We start from the raw sequence: 16307 nt of genomic DNA on the forward strand, positions 1-16307 counted from the left end.
GCGGGATGAAGAAGGTGATTTTTCCTCTTTACTCTGCTCTTGTGAAACCTCACCTGGAGCATTGTGTACAATTCGGGTGCCCCCAACGTAAGAAGGACATGGAACTGCTGGGGCAAGTCCAGAGGAGGGCCACAAAGTTGATAAGGGGAGTAGAGTACCTTTCCTATGAAGACAGGCTGAGAAATTTTGGGCTGCTCAGCCAGGAGAAGAGAGGGTTATGTGGAGACCCCATAGCAACCTTCCAGTATCTGAAGGGGGCCTACAGGGATGCTGAAGGGGGACCTTTCATCAGGAACTTTAGTGATGGGACAGGGAGTTATGGGTACAAACTGGAAGAGGGAAAATTTAGGTTAGGTATTAGGACGAAATTCTTTACTATAAAGATGGTGAGATACTGGAACAGGTTGTCTAGGGATGTTGTGGATGCCCCAAATGTGGGAATGTTTCCAGGCCATGTTATATAAGGCCTCAAGCAACCTGATCTAGTGAGAGGTGTCCCTGCCCGTCACAGGGGGCTGGGATGAGATGATCTTTAAGGTCCCTTCCAACCTTAACCTTCTATGATTCCGTTAATGAAAGAGCTGTATTCCTCCATGAGGTTTTTCAAGAGACAGGCTGTGTTACTTGGGAGGGCAAAGCAGAGGCACAACTGTGACCCACCACCTGTACTTGAGGAACAGGGTGGTGAACAGCAGCTGCTCAAGGAGCAGGAAGCTCGGGTGCACAGTGGGAGGGTTGCTAGAGGGCCAAAAATATCTATAATGATTCTAAAGCTCCTTCTACTGCTCTTGGACATACCTGGATGACTTCTGGGGCAGGAGAAAAGCAGAGGAAATAAAAGGAGTTATCCACCGAGGTACTTTGGGAGGCATTACACAGCATATACAAACCCTGTATGTCTGAAGGAGTTTCTGAAGGCCGCCTGCAGTTCTAGGAAGAAGCCAAATGCTTTCCTGTGTCTGTACAAAAGCAACCATGGTATATCTTAATTTCCTAAGATAGTTACACTCTACTCAGCTTTCATTTTAAGGGAAATTGCCTCCACAGTTTTATTCTGATCTGTTCATATGACAGCTTATGTGAATGAGGCCTTCTTCCCATTTCCCTGCCATGATGCCACCACTTTTCTCTTTATCTCTCTGTCTTGAAAGAGAATCGGTTTTTAATTATATGCCTTTAAAAACTCACTTTGTTCTATTTTTTGTCAACAGGGTCTAAAATATAAGTGTTATTACTAACACAGCAAATGCAGATCATTTTTAGCTATAACAACAATAACTAGGCATTCATATCCATTGAATGCTAAAATAGAAAATAAAGAAAAAATTGTTTTAATGCAATCCAGTATAAAAATTTGTTCATTTTGCTTACAACACTTTTGATGCTGTCCACATTAATGAAAAGATACTGGGTTGGATCCACTGTATCATTAGCAAAACTTCTAGTTAATTGAGGACATCCAAGATTTCACTTATCACTCATCTCAAACAATCAATAAAGGAAATATAACCAAGGTGGGGAAAACAGGATTAAAATACGTACATATTTTCTTTTAAATTTTAATCAGATTTAAGGATTTAGTCCTGAATGGTTGAATTGGAACATCCATGAGGGAAGCACTTTTGCTTTCTCTCCTTTACTGGGTGTTGATGCTTGTCAACTAAAATAACATGAGGAATTTGTAGTTACAAAGGAAGCTTATTCAAATAATATACATACAGATAATATACAATGGGATATTTCTCAGTGGTATAAGCCAATAGTACAATGTCATATGTAAAGGACAGTTATTAGAATGATAGAAAGAAAAGTCAAAGGATTTATCTACATTACATGGGTAAGAGATAAAACTAGAACATCCTTTAACTTGGTGTACTTTTTATATGTTCTAGTGATGAGAATACCTTAATTTAACAGTCAGGTGATCTACAAGGGTTTGCATTTTTAATTTATTACTTACACATTCCTCAATGCCTTGTTACTTACTTTATTATAAATTATTAGACAAGCAACATTAATGAAATTAAGTAAATTGATTAAGTGTAGAGAGATTCAATTTTGTTTGATGAAAAATTATTTACAAGCAAAATAGTGGTGAACGGGTTGGCTGTGAGCTTCATGGGCTTAGTCATAGTCCTTAGTTCCTAAAACAGTTGAAGATCACACTTAGTGGAAAAAAAAGATGAGTTGTTCTACTTCTGTGTCTAAGCCTGCAGTATAATCTGAGATTTAGATGCTATTTCTCCCACATTTTTTGCTTGGAACTGATTTCCAGTGATTTGGATTAATGTGGAGTTATTTGTATTTATAACTTTAGTTTTACTTGAGGTGTTTTATTTTTTATTAAGCCAGCAAAGGAAAAGCATTTTGTCTTTCTTTAGAGGCTGGTACAAATATCTCATGTGTTTCCAGTCAGTGTAGCTTTCTTGCTAAACATCAAAGTATTCTTTTTCAGAGGCATTTGAGGGGGAAAAGTCGTTTGTGTTTCTTCTAGAACTACAGTGTAGGTGCCATCCAATTTATCTGTCCAAGAAACCAGTTCATGCCATGTTACACTTGTTCAAGTCCATCTGTACACTTTCCTGAGATGACCATTTCAGCTGAAAAAGGATATGAATCAGACTTAGGGGAGAGAGCAAGGCACATATAGAGAATGTCTTCAGTGGCAAAACATGTACATTCATTTACTATCATAAACATACACATTCACTTGCTGTCACATTAGGGAGATAGCTAAAAGTTACACACACACACACACACAGAGAGAGAGAGAGAGAGAGAGAGAGAAACACACAGAAGGCAGTTGTACCATGTTTATATTGCATACTTTCATGAAATAAATAATCTGTGTGTGCTTGTTCTTTCCAGGATTGTGGCCTTGAGTCTTTGCCATACATCAGCCTTTCTCCATGCAAATTTACCACAAATCAGGTATTAAAACTTGGCCCTGTAGATGAGGGTACCTCAGGTTTCTGTTAATAGATCCTCTGGGGCAGATAAGAGTGAATGATAAGTATTTATTTGTATATTCAATCTCAGATTTTTGTAGCCAGTGGCTCTTTTTGCAGTCTTTTATGGGCAGCACCCAAAATGGGACAAACTGCCTTTTCTTTGCCAGATTTCAGTTTACATTCTCTTGTCACAATTCTAATTTCATCCACTTCTGCTTATGGGTCATGCCAATTTTTATGAGGGAAGGCTGTAGTGGGAGGAGAAAAATTATCATTTCAGTTTCTTCATGAGGGGAGAGCCCCCATCAACTCTCCCTCAGCTGCAACACCCTTCAGTCACCCTCTGGGGGTCAGTGTCTTTGTCCCCAGTCCCCTCTCTGAGGCCTGTCTTGACTTCTCCCAGAGAAAATCTTGCAACAGATCCAGGTCATGCCAGAAAACTCAGCAACAGCTTTGTACCATACCAATCAGTCCTCCATATCCAAGGGATCCTGTAATGCCCCAGCCTATTTGATGGGTTTAGGAGAAGATAGTTTGATTTACTCTGGGCAGTGCATGGGAGAAACAACAATTCTCAGGAGGTTCAATACCAAACTGGTCATTAACCCGGAAAAGGTTAATGTTTTTCTCCCCATTTACCTTCCCCAAGAATCAGCTTGACTTCCTCATGGAGAAAATCTTCCAACAGGTCTAGGTTACAACACAAAACCTTTTAAAAGGTCTGATGTGTCCAGGTCATACTGAAAAGAGAAAAATTATAGCAGTGGGGAGCAGTCGAGACCAGACATACCCTGTGTTGCCATGATCTTCAGCCAGAGACTCCAGCTTTGACTGGAAATCAGTTCTCCTTTGTCCAGAGCTCTGGCTGTTGTCCCTGTAGGAAAATCTGCTCAGCACTTTTCAGAGTAATCCTTCAATTAAATGGTAGAACCCACCCCTGAAGGCAAAGGTAACTGAGGTTCTTGTTAGTAGATCCCTTGGGATGGATTACAGCGCATTGACACGAAATGACCGGTGTTTATAAATATATATAGGGCAGGTTTATTTTCAACACTGGCTTGCCTTGTCAACAATCCACTTGTGTGGCAAAGCACCATGAAGTTCGATATCTTGTGATGCTGGGTGAGGTACAGGCACATAAAGAAATAACAGACTTGCATTCTAATTAGCAGAAGCTGTGAGTGGTGAGGGTGACAAGAAAAGGATGACAGAGCAGCACATGTAAAGGATGCTATTGTGAGCAACTGAGTGGTTCTAAATCATTTCAGGGACTGTGAGAAGTTTTGCAGATGACTGCTGTTTGATTGATGCTAGTGAGCATTACAGCAAAACAACCTGAAGAAACAACACTGGAACAAGGTGAAGAATGAGCTAATAGATAGAGGACAATTATCCTCAATGTGTGAAGTAATATTTTATTATGCTAATGTTTCCTTGAAAAATGGTGGCACTAAATAAGCTAGTAGTTGAAAAATAATGACAGATAGCAATGAATCCTCAGATTAAGTACGCACAGAATGTAAGCAGCCCACAGCAGATTTGTGTGTCAATTACTCAGATCTCCCATGTGATCTGGCAGGAGAAACCCTAAGGAAACAGTTACTGCCCATGGCAAGGTAGTTGATGAATATCAACCAATCTGGAGAAATCTCTTCTTAGTTAAGCAAATTAGAGACAAATCCTGCTAAAGTACTCCTTTCAATGTGAGGAATTCACAGTGCAGGCAATAAGAGATGTTCCTATCTGTTGATTTGACAGTCAACATCACAAGACTACAGAGATCACTTCTATACCAATCCATCTGTTGAGATAAGACTTAGTGCTTCCACTTGTGCACTGCCTCTGCTATAAGTGACTTCAGGAAATTTCAAAACACATTTTGAGCCAAATTAAAATCAGAGGGTTGATCAGACCGCCTTGGAAGACTGAAAATAAGAAAAATATCCTCTGCTTAACTTTCTCGTGTAATTCTAAGATTTCTTGCCTGCCACCAAGGACAGTACACATCAATAAGTAATTTTTGTCCTTAAGAATGATGTGATTCTTGTATTCAGTCCCAGAAACAAGAAAAGGCCAATGAATATATGAGAAATACCTGAAATAGGAACCTGTGTCCTAAATAATCTACTGAATGAACAGGACTGAATGAAGCAGCAGAAGTTGTCTTTAGAATGCTGGCAATGTCTGGGGACAGTGTTTGGATCCTCACTTTTGGGATGAACACAGACTCCCAAATTTGTCTGTTGAGAACTTTCTGGAACAGATCCAACTTTGAAATAAGGTGATTACAATGAAGAAAAGATTTTTCCAGACTGATCCAAAATCAGACAAGACTGTCATTTTGAGCTTCTTCACAGACAGGAATTCTTATAAATAGAATGGCCCAAATTGCAATAGGGACAGTTCTATTTAATTTTTTTTTCTATTAGGATTGCAAAGCATTTAGTTCATGCCCTGGTATACATTTTTGGTGAAATGCTCTCTCAAGTACTCAAAATAGTATGTAGGATGCTAAGGATGAATTATTTATGACCTTTCATTTTTTCTGTTCCAAGAAGTACTTAGATTATAATTCCTTTGTGATTGACAGCTTCATGAAAGTATCTGGCAGGTACTTCCAACCATAGTTTTTATCCCATGTTTTAACATGTACGTAAATACTATTATTTATTACTGATAAAACTTTCATTGACTTCCATGGGAGCAATGAAATTCTGCATTTTTAGTAAGTCTCAGCTTCAGAATCACATTCATGTAGATTAAAATCTTAAACTCCCAGTGACTCATTGGATGTAAAATGAAACCTTCTCAAAGGCTTTTGAGTTTTTTGGATTCATGTGCACATATGCTTATGGGGATGAGTCAAATGCTCTAACTTTTTAATATTTAGAGCAGTCTCACTCTTGAACTTCAGAAAATTTTGACATTGAATTTTCATGTTATTTAAGAAAAAATTGTGAGGAACAAAAGTACACAGAAACAAAAAGGAAGTATTAGAAGTGTCACGCTGTTTGAAGTGCATGTATGTGCCTAGAATTTTCTTATGAAGGCATTTGACAAAATCACTGTGAATATTTCTGTCAGTTGCTTTATTCTCTTCCATGCTCTCAGAGCCACACAGGTAGCACTGTCACTTCACAAAAATGTCATGCTTGGTATTCACCAAATAGTGTTTTACTGTTGTCTATAGCTCAGGTTCGTTTATTTACTATTCTGAAGAAGCCTGGAAAAATTTTCTGTTGGAAATGCATGAGTATAGGAGAGTTTTAGTTTTTTAAACTTCAGCCATTTTGGAGTTACTGAAATTTGAACAATGTACTGCTATCTTAATCAGAGTAATGTGTGTTGCTGCTGTTGCTGACCTCTGCCAGACATTCACAGGTGAAACCTTTAAGCAGTTTATCACTCAAAAGACAAGTCAGCCAAGAGAAGTCAATTTCATTCTACTCATCCACAAGCATCCTCCTTGGGAATTACAACTTCCTCCTGCTTGGGAGAGATTTTAACCTTGTCCGTAGTTTTTGAATCCTTTGTCAGTTTAAGAGGTGCATTCCTAGGTCTGTGGGCAACATGCCACTTACTTTCTCAGCTCTTTAACTGGCAAGTAAAATAGAAGCTGGATATTTCCACTTCCCCATGAAGGAATATGTTTCCAGCACCACCTACCTTTCGAAAAGTCCTCCCAGCCATCTTTGGACTGGGAATCCCACTGAGTGCCTTTGCTCCCTTGTGATTACCCCCATCAGCAAACGTCAGAGCAAACCCAGGCACTGCTGAACCCTGAGGGGCTGTGCTGTGGAGCAGGACAGGGCTTGTCAGTATGTTAGAACAGCTCTGGGATGGCTCCCAGGTGACTTCTTGAAGCTGTAGCTGACAAAGATTTTCCAACAGGTTCCTTTCATCTTTGTGCCTGTGAATGGCTCTACTCCTGCTAATGTTAATGGTCCTGCTTTTTCTCACAAAGAAAGTTCTTCCATTTTTCTCACTGTTGCTCTTTGCCTTTCCATTTCTTTTGAAATCTGTGGGGGCTTATACTCTTTTCTAGCCTTTTTCTCCTTTTTCCTCTTTTCTCATCCTGGAAAATTTATGCTTAGATTCTCAGCTGTTCTTCTCTTCCTCCATGTTGTAGTGCCTGCTGATGAATAAAAAATATCCCTGTTTATTTTCTGTCTCCATTTTCTCTCACCCAGACATCAGTTCCCTGGGTACCTGTTGCCTCTTTCCAGGATTTTATGCCCACAGAATGTTCAGAGATTGAATAGAGATCATTTAGTGACTCACATGCTGCTATGCAAGGCACATATCACAGATGCTCGTGTAAGATGTCAGCAAAAGTGACTGAATGCTATAACTTGTTTGGTCACCTCAGGCAAGTCATCTCTCTTCTTTGTTTCATCTCGAAAATGGCTTTAATAATGTCTAATGCCTTTGTGATTTATGGATGGAAAACACTATGCACAATCCAGTTGTAAATTACTGTTGTTGCTGTTGATGTTATTATTATTATTATTATTATTATTATTATTATTATTATTATTATTATTAATGCAGTCTAATTTTTCCCTTTAGCTCCTTCCAGTTAAATGAATGTTCATGTCATCATCCTGAAAGCACAAACAAGTTTACCAATAAAGAGCCACTTGTTATTATGAGGCCCATCTTTCACAGTACAAATCTAAAGGGTTAAAGGAAGGGCTACATTTGTAATACTTTGCTTTTAAGGCATTTAGTTGATATTCAGGTGTCAGCTGTGAAACCTGCTTGTTGGTCAGCTAAGCTTTTATTCTGAGACTTCTTTTTGTGAGTGGTTAGGAAACAACAAAACACATGCTGGGTATTTGGGATAATGGTGCCAACTGGATTCTTTGTCTAATGGTGAGTGGTAGGTTGTCTCTCTTTCTAATTCAATGAGTTAGAGAGCTGTACCCTATATGAATGGCCAGGATGCAGACTCCAACTGACTAACATCTATCAAGAAAAAGATGATCCTCTTTCATGTCAGTGTCAGACATTGAACTGCACTGAAGAATTCAGAATGCTACACATACAGCAGAGTTGATTCACTAAGAAATCATTTCAATATACTGAGGATTGCTATTTTCTTTTAGCAAATTTGTATGGCAAAACCACTAAAAGCAGGTTAAATATGCTTAATGGAGTCTTTCTGCTTTTCTTTCATTTTTATTTATCCCTACTTTCCCAAACAGTGCAATTTGTACTCCTGATTTCTGGCTGGGTGTATGGGAGCATAGGGTGAGGTTAGGAAAAAAAACAAACAAAACATTTCTGAACAATTAAGGTGGAATTTAGGCCTGCTAATTTCAGAGCATGACCACCCAGGGAGTGGGAGGTGTGGGTTATGGTCCTTGCTGCTCATTATACAATCAGCTAAGGAGTTAGACTCACTCTTGTTCTCCTGATCTGATGAATCTTGTATTCTTGGATGCACATCTTGAAAGAAGCTTTCAAAGTTGCTTTCTGTCTGGATTTACTCTACAGGAGCTGTGCATTTGAACACCCTTAACCAAAGACCAGCTGGACCTCTGTCTCATGTATACCAGGTAAGAGGTTCCACCAGTAGGTCACTACCCAGCAGGAAGGGACTCCCCATAACTTTTGGAAGTCTCCTGAAATGGGCATCTAAAGCACTTCAGCTCACACCATTGTGTTCAGCTGTTCACAGACTCTCACATGAGTATGTCACATCTGCATGCAAACATCTATCCTCTACCAAGAGATGGAAAGATTTTTTATAGACTTCCTGTTTGGATTTGGGTCTGAATCATGGTTTAATTTTAATTTTTAGCTATTTATTTCCCACTTGCTGGAATATACTTAGATGTCCAGTTTGTTTCTTCATGATGCACTCCTCCTGGATTTGATATCCTGAAAGAATGAGTGAAGATACTGCACATCATTCTGCCTAAATACCTCCTTTGTATTTGGTTCTTTAATCTGAACAACTGAGAATATGCCTTTAAAGCAGTTTGTTACAAACCGCTTAAAATCTGCCTCGCACATAGTTCATTAAATGCTTAGTGATGAACACATCACACATTTATTCAAAATGACCTCTCCAATTAGCAGCTGTAAAAGAGCTGTCTGATCTCCTCCATTTATCTGAATGTGCTGCAGCGTGTGCCTGTGGTCTCATGTCTTGTTAGTTCTGTTTCAACCAATTTCTTCAGTCATTGGTGAAGTCAGCAGGAATTAAGGCAGATCAGCATTTTTAAAGATCCTGCTACTTTTCCAGGTGCTCAAATGTGGCACACATCCATGTTTGACCCAAATTCTGGGATGAAAGCCACTGCTCTCCTCCACGGTGTACACCATCAGGAGAAAGGCAGAGCTCACCAGTGCTCAGGAAGCTCCCATTTGGATTGTTTATGGCTTTGGGCAGCTCTCCACCTGCCTGTATGAATGCTAATGCAATAACACAGCCATTAACATTTACAGTACAAATGATAAATCCAATTAAAAAGGAGACAGCGAAAGCCCCTTGCCATGGCAATGTTCCACATGAAAGAGGCATATACAATATTTTACTTAAAGAAACTGTGGGATGAAATTAGGAGACCAATGAATGTATTTTTGAGGCTCTTTTCTTTGTCTATTGACAAAGAAAAGATTATCAAGATTACTAAATCAAGATTAGTAAATTAAGATTAGTATCAAGATTACTAAATTAGTAAATCAAGATTAGTATCAAGATTACTAAATCTATACAGGGCAGATTCTGAAACTCCTCTGTATTAATCAGTATTATTTTGTCTTTCCATGGCAGTAAAATGATACGCTGCATATTTATAATCTCAGAAGCAGGCTCTAATTCAGTCACTCACACCCTCTCTGTTTAGCAGTATTTACTTTAAACCCATGGTTAGGTTCAGTCGAGCACATTTGTTGAGAACTCAGCATCTGTCAGAAAGATGTTGCTGGGTCTACCTGGGCTTTTGATCTGACCCAGAACATCCATTTATTTATTCTCAAGTATGTTTCTAAATCAGGAAAATGTACTGTATTTTATAAAGACCATATGGAGCCATTATTAATGTCCCACAATTCTTATGTATTAAATATCAACAAAAAATTCAATAGCTGCTTCTCTTAGAAGAAACACTTCTATTCATTTTTTTTGGTAATTTCTTTTATTTCTATAAAAGTTTGCATGAAGTGGTTTTTTACAGAAAAGAAGACAGATGAAGTGAAATGCCTGCAAATCAGGCATACAAAATTTTCTGTCTCTGGATCTCTTCCATTTGTTCATGTTTTTTCTAAATCTGTGAACAATATTCTGCTGTGAGATGCTGCACGTGTTTTGCATGTAGGTAGCAGCTGGATAACAATTACAGGGGGGCAGCTTGCCAACCAATTGGCAAGCACTAAATTGAATTGGATATTCAAAAGCAGGAGTATAAATATTTTGGTTCAAAGTTTAAGATATTGAAGTATACCATTTGGCACCAAAAGCTTTTTGTAAATAATTTTTCTTACTCTGCAGTCATGAATCATTCCAGCAGTGGGTATATGCATTAGTGATTCCAGCCACAAGCTGCTGAAATTTGATGTTGGCTGATGCAAAAATGTAGCTATTACAGTGATTTGACATCCAGCTCCACATCTTGGGTAGACACCACTACCCCATTTAAAACTAATTCCTCAGGAGTGACATCTCATGCACAGGGATTATGAGTCATTAAATAATCATTTGGTAACACAGTGCATCCCTTGCCTCTGGAAGTGGTGTTCAGCATGGTGCCTACTCAATTAATCAACCTTAAAATAATACTTTCAACTCTTTTAAATTACACTTCCCTTCTCAAGTTTGTAGAAAAGGCTCATTTAACTAGAACACGATTTTAAAGGTAGAAATGAACCTGGGCAATGTAACTGGGGTTCAGATTTGAACTCTGTCAAAGGTGCCAAATGCTACCTTATGGCTGATTTGAATTGCTTCGCTGGTGCAAGTCAGAAGGAAAATCATCAGATGGAGCTCCTTGATGACCTTTCCTGCGGAAGAAAACCTGTGGAGCATGGAAATGTCTTGTGGGGTGCTTCAGCAATCCTCATTTGTTTTAGTGGCCTTTTGGGGCTCTGAGCATCAGGGAGCATTCCAGTGCAGTTGGGGTATCCCTGATCAATGACCACTTCTGGACTAGGCTTACTTGTCCATGAAGGAGAGCATTTAGTTACCACGCTCAGTCTGCTTGTAACAAATGCAGCCTAAGTAGTTTAAAGCAGAGATTTACAGACTATTTTTATAGGATACCATGGGGGCAGCAGCTATTGAGAACAGCAGTATCAGTAAAGACAAGGGCAGATCTGGCTCTGTGTCAGCTTTTATATGGCTCAAAATAGCTCCTGCACTATTAATGACATGTATTATAGCTGATAACTCCTATTAGCCTCTGCTTTGCAGCTGAAACTCCTGCAAGTCTGGCTTCTTGCCCATGACCATTTAATTCATGTTCTATAAATGTAATTCAGTATTCAGGTCTGAGTCAAAATTTCTTCAGATTTGGGGCTTTGGCCTTGATTCAGCACTTCTGAAAATGAAAATACATGGAAATACCCTACTGAAAACATATACTGAATTAACCACATTTAATGGATTTTTGATTTGAGAAAGCATTTTTGTTTAAAATATAATTTTATAAGCACTTAAAATGAATATGCACTTGAAACTCTATTTATTAGCTGTCTTATAACTGTATTCATCATCTCGCATGAAATAGTAGTGATTTCAGTAATTTGTCAAAAATTGCTAAAAAAAAAACTTTGCCACTTTATCTTACTCAAAGGCTTGACCACAGGCTGAAAGATTGTAAAACTATTTATATAGATGACGTTACAGGACACAAACAAAGATTGTTGCTGTAACAATAAACATTGCTATTCTTCTTGTGATTGAACTGGTCTAAGAGCATCTTTAAATGCTGCTTTTTCTTCAGCAGGGTTGATAACATTAAGCTACAGTAAAGAAAGTATTAAAAAATTGCACATTTAGTGGCAAGTGGTCACAGAGTCATTGAATTGTTATGGTTGGACGAGACCTTGGGAGACCATTTAGTCCAGCCCCCAGATTCTTGGTCCATTGAAAATATTTTTATAATTTATTCAGTTACTAGGCTTTTATGAATGATTTGTAAATTTGTGGTTAATGAATGATTTGACCTTTATGAATGATTTCATGTAATGCAGATTTGTAAAATTAAATTTACCAGGAAATAACAATCATTCACATATGACTGATTGTTCATTTGCCTGTATGGTGGGACTATTTTTCCCCTTGAATTAATCTGTTTAAAATTAGTTATCTGGTTGTCTATGCTTACTCTATAATCAAGGAAAGAGACAGAAGGGTTGAGTAGTCTTCTGAGGAAACTTATCTTTTTTTCCAGTGACAATAGAGAAAACTGGAGGAGCCAACTATGTTAGGCTATCTTCTGCCAATTAAGATAGGAAAGATAAACCCCACTGTAATGTACAAATCATATTCCATCTGCTCATTGGCAGTTTGCTCTTCCAGTGGAATAGGTGAGAACTTGGCATATTTTTCATAAGATGCTTAATTTTTCCTGTACCAGTTGTAATCTATTGCCAGAGAGGAGCACCGTGATCAGCTCTGACCTCACTTAGAGGAAGGGTGTGGGGACTTCACTGGGTGATTTTGACTGCATCTTTTGAAAAAAGCTACCCCAACTGGAGTAAAGGTGTGAATAATATGGATCTGGTATTTTTGCCTGAGTGACTGGAATCTCAGCTTTCAGCTGTAGTATCTTTCCAGATCTTTGTCTGCTGGTTGGATATCCCTCCATCATTGACTTGATTTCCCTTATAGATGCTTTGAATGAATTCAGCTCAGGTCTTAACCTTTTATTGTTAAGCTTAATCAATTCAAGTCTTTGAGTAATTCATTTTAGGATTTTTTTTTTCCAATCCCTTTATATTTCTCATGGTTCTAGTCTGATTCCTTGTCAAAATGTGGATACTGTCACTGGACTGTATCCTAGTGCCAATTTTGCAGATGATAAAATGAATTTCCCCAGTCTGTTATCCCTTTTGGCTACAACATTTTGCTGTAGCTCATATTCAACAGATTATCCACTATGGTTTGCAAATTGATTTCAGAATTATCATTTTCTAAGACTAAGTTTGCTCTTCTGTAAGGATGACATCTGGCTTCTTGTCCTGTTTTGGCATGAAACCGTTTTAAATTGCACAGATTTTGCCTTCACCTTTTTTTTACCAGCTTCTTGTACATGATGTATTCCCTGCTTCATTTGAAATTCCTCTGGTATCTGTACACCCACAAGCTTTATCAGTAACACTTTCATACTGAGTCATCAATAAAAACATTACATGGCATGAGGACAAGGACAGATTCTGGGAAAGCCAAACCAGGACACTGCAACTTAGTAGATCCTTGGTTTACAATCCAGTTCCTACCTTTTAACTATTTCTGTAATTCCAGATGTAGGATTTATGAAACAGAAGTGTCTGTTTGAAAAACACAAGGTTCCCACTTTAAAGCTGTACCAGCTTCTCTTTGCACCCAGTTAGCTGTTTATCACACATGGCTCACGAGGCACTCCTTGTCAAAGGGACACTGAGATATTTCAAAGAAGCATTGAGCTGCAGTGTCTGGATATGAGGGACAAGGATCTGACTATGTGCAGGTTACAGGTGTGAAGTTTGCAGCCATTTTTCTTGCCATTGCTTGGGATGCTGTCTGCATAATATAATTTATTGGGTGTATCCAGATGCAAATACAACTTTTTTTTTTTATATATAGACAATGCTGGGTAAGTTCTGCTTTGTTATTGAATCAAAGTCTACTGTGAAATAACCCTGAGTATCTCTTGCAATTTGCTGCAGTGTCCTGGTGGCAAAGCACAATTTGGGTCTTACAGCCTCTAAAATAACCACTCAGGGAGACTCTGTTTAAAGATGCACTTGTCTTACAGACACTGTCTTCATATTAAAAAGGTCACAACTCTCAGAGGTTTTGAGGTTTGGGTGCTGTTTGGGGCTGGATTAACTAACGTGTAGATTCCTGTAGGATAAAAATCAAGCCTGTTTTTACTGAATGAATGGTGGGGAAAAAACATTAAATTCACAGAAAGACCGACATCAATTCACTTCCTTATTAGTGACATGGTAAAAGGTCAGAGGGGCACTGATGTATGCTTGCCATGTCAGTTTTTGCTGTAGTAGAGATGGATGGTCATACTGTTGTGCTGAAAAATGGCTGCTATTGGAAATTGTTAAGGGGAACACTTTGTGTGAGGTGCTTCGTTTTTTTTTTTTTTTAATTGTGAAAACACCTGTGTCTGAAAAATTATAGAAATTCTTCATTGCCCAGAAAAATGAGCCACTTTGCAGTCTCCAGTGTCTTAGATTTAATCTCTCTGTTTAAAGTTCCACACTGGTGACATTTATTTTTCTCTGTTTTAACACATGCTTCCTTTCAGCAGCGCTATCTGCCCATCAGGAATCAAAGCAAATCCAGATGGCTCAGGAACAGATGGCTTATGGTTTAAGAAGCATGGGTCAGATTCATCCATACAGTGCACCAAGTTCACAGGAGTGCTCTTCTTACATCTAGAGATTTGGAGATGCTGAATAATGATTTTTCTCTGCTTTGCTATTGTCAGGCTGGAAAGTTAGCATGTATGGGAGAGTGAAACAGAAGGTGCTGTGAGAGGGAAAGTTCTACATGCTCCACTCAAGGAAAAGAGTTAATTTCTCATATGGTGAAGAGGCACAATGTAGCAGTTGCAAAGACAGATATCTAAGAAGCATTTCAAAAACCTGCTTTGCTCTGAAATTATGAACGAGGCTCATGGAAAAAGTTTGATAAATGGTGCTGGAGACAGCCAAGGTGTTTCCAGAGAAGAAGAGAAAGGGAGATAGCAATCTTACAGCAACTTCCCTATTACATGACCAGAAATTGTCTTTTGCAGCTACAGCAGACATTATTGCCTGACTAAGTGTAAACAGAGAGCTGTTTGCAGCCAAGTAACTGTGATACAGGGCACCAGCAGCAATTGCAGGACACTACAATTACACACTACAGTAATGAGTCAGGTCAAAATTCTATTTCAGATATCTAAAAGGCATCTCACACAGATCACAGCAGTCAAACTCATTCTCTTCCCCAAATTTGTAGTAGCACAATAAGGCTTCATGACCATGTTCATCACTACTCTTCACTGTCTGCCTCCACTCTAGAGGGGCAGGAACGACCCCCACAATTATGTCCATGCGTGCTTCAGATGTTTTCACATCCAGTTGTGTGGGGTAACTAAAAACCAGGACATGGTTGGTTCAAGCAGTAAGACTGTTATACATGACATACGTACATTGTGCCAGTAAAGTGTCTTGTTTTGGAATACATGTAAGGACAGAGTCCAAACAGTATTTTTATCAGTAAATCCCCACTAAAATACAGTCAGGAGTGTTATTTCTGTAATTTAGGTGAACAAGGAAGTATACCAATCTAGTCTTTCAAGGTCATGCAATACAGCAGTATATGAAAAAGAAACCAGCTCTCTTAATTCTTACTAAAGTGCTTTGTTTGCAGGCTCTAAAAGGGAATGAATGAAGTTTTTTAATCCTCATAGCTTTTGCAGAAAGGGATAGTTTTGAGAAGGGAGCTTAATGGGTAGGAAGATTCAAGATAATCCTACTGACCTAAACATAGTGAATATTTGGTTTCTCTCCTTTCAAAGACTTTCTGCTCTCTATGTTTTGGATCCTTCACGGCACTCCAGGTGTGGCCTCACCTGTGATGAGTAGAAGGGAAGGATCACATCCCTTTATTTTGCCTAATGATGCCCTGGACACCATTAGCCTATATTGCAACAATGCTCATTGCTCATGTTGTTCTTGGTCTCCACCAGGATATCCCAGGTCCTTTTCTGCCAAGCTGCTTTGCAGGTGGGCCTTGCCCAGCATGGGGGTTGTTCCTGCCCAGGGGCAGGAATTTGCTCTTCCCCTGGTTGAACTTCCTGAGGTTCCTGTCAGCTCATTTCTCGTGGAGATTGAGGTCACCCTGCATAGCAGCACAACCTTCTGGTGGATCAGCCACCCCTCTGAGTTTTAGGTAATCAGTTGACTTGCTGAGTGCACTCATTCCCCATGCTGCTTCACCATCCAGATCCTTAATGAAGATGATAAGTAGGATTGGATTCAATATTGTCCCTTGGGATGTAACTAGCACTGCTCGATACAGGCCATCATCTAGACTTCATGCTACTGTGCCCTGTGTTTATTCTGTATTGCTTTCCATACTTGCCTATAAACTTCACACTAACAAGAAAGACTAAAGAAGGGAAAAGGGATGAGAGAAAA

General features: G+C 38.9%; 1 long non-coding RNA gene across 1 annotated transcript in view; it reads left to right on the forward strand.

Annotated features, from left to right (window-relative positions):
• LOC119705661 overlaps positions 1 to 8512 on the forward strand; it is a 51321-nt gene extending 42809 nt beyond the window's left edge. Inside the window, exon 4 of the long non-coding RNA XR_005258286.1 lies at positions 8451 to 8512. This is a non-coding gene — a long non-coding RNA (uncharacterized LOC119705661). The remainder of the gene's footprint in view (positions 1 to 8450) is intronic.
• The last annotated feature ends 7795 nt before the right edge of the window (positions 8513 to 16307 follow it).

Source organism: Motacilla alba, chromosome 1 (genome assembly GCF_015832195.1).
Source record: "Motacilla alba alba isolate MOTALB_02 chromosome 1, Motacilla_alba_V1.0_pri, whole genome shotgun sequence".
In the NCBI taxonomy this organism is placed as follows: domain Eukaryota; kingdom Metazoa; phylum Chordata; class Aves; order Passeriformes; family Motacillidae; genus Motacilla; species Motacilla alba.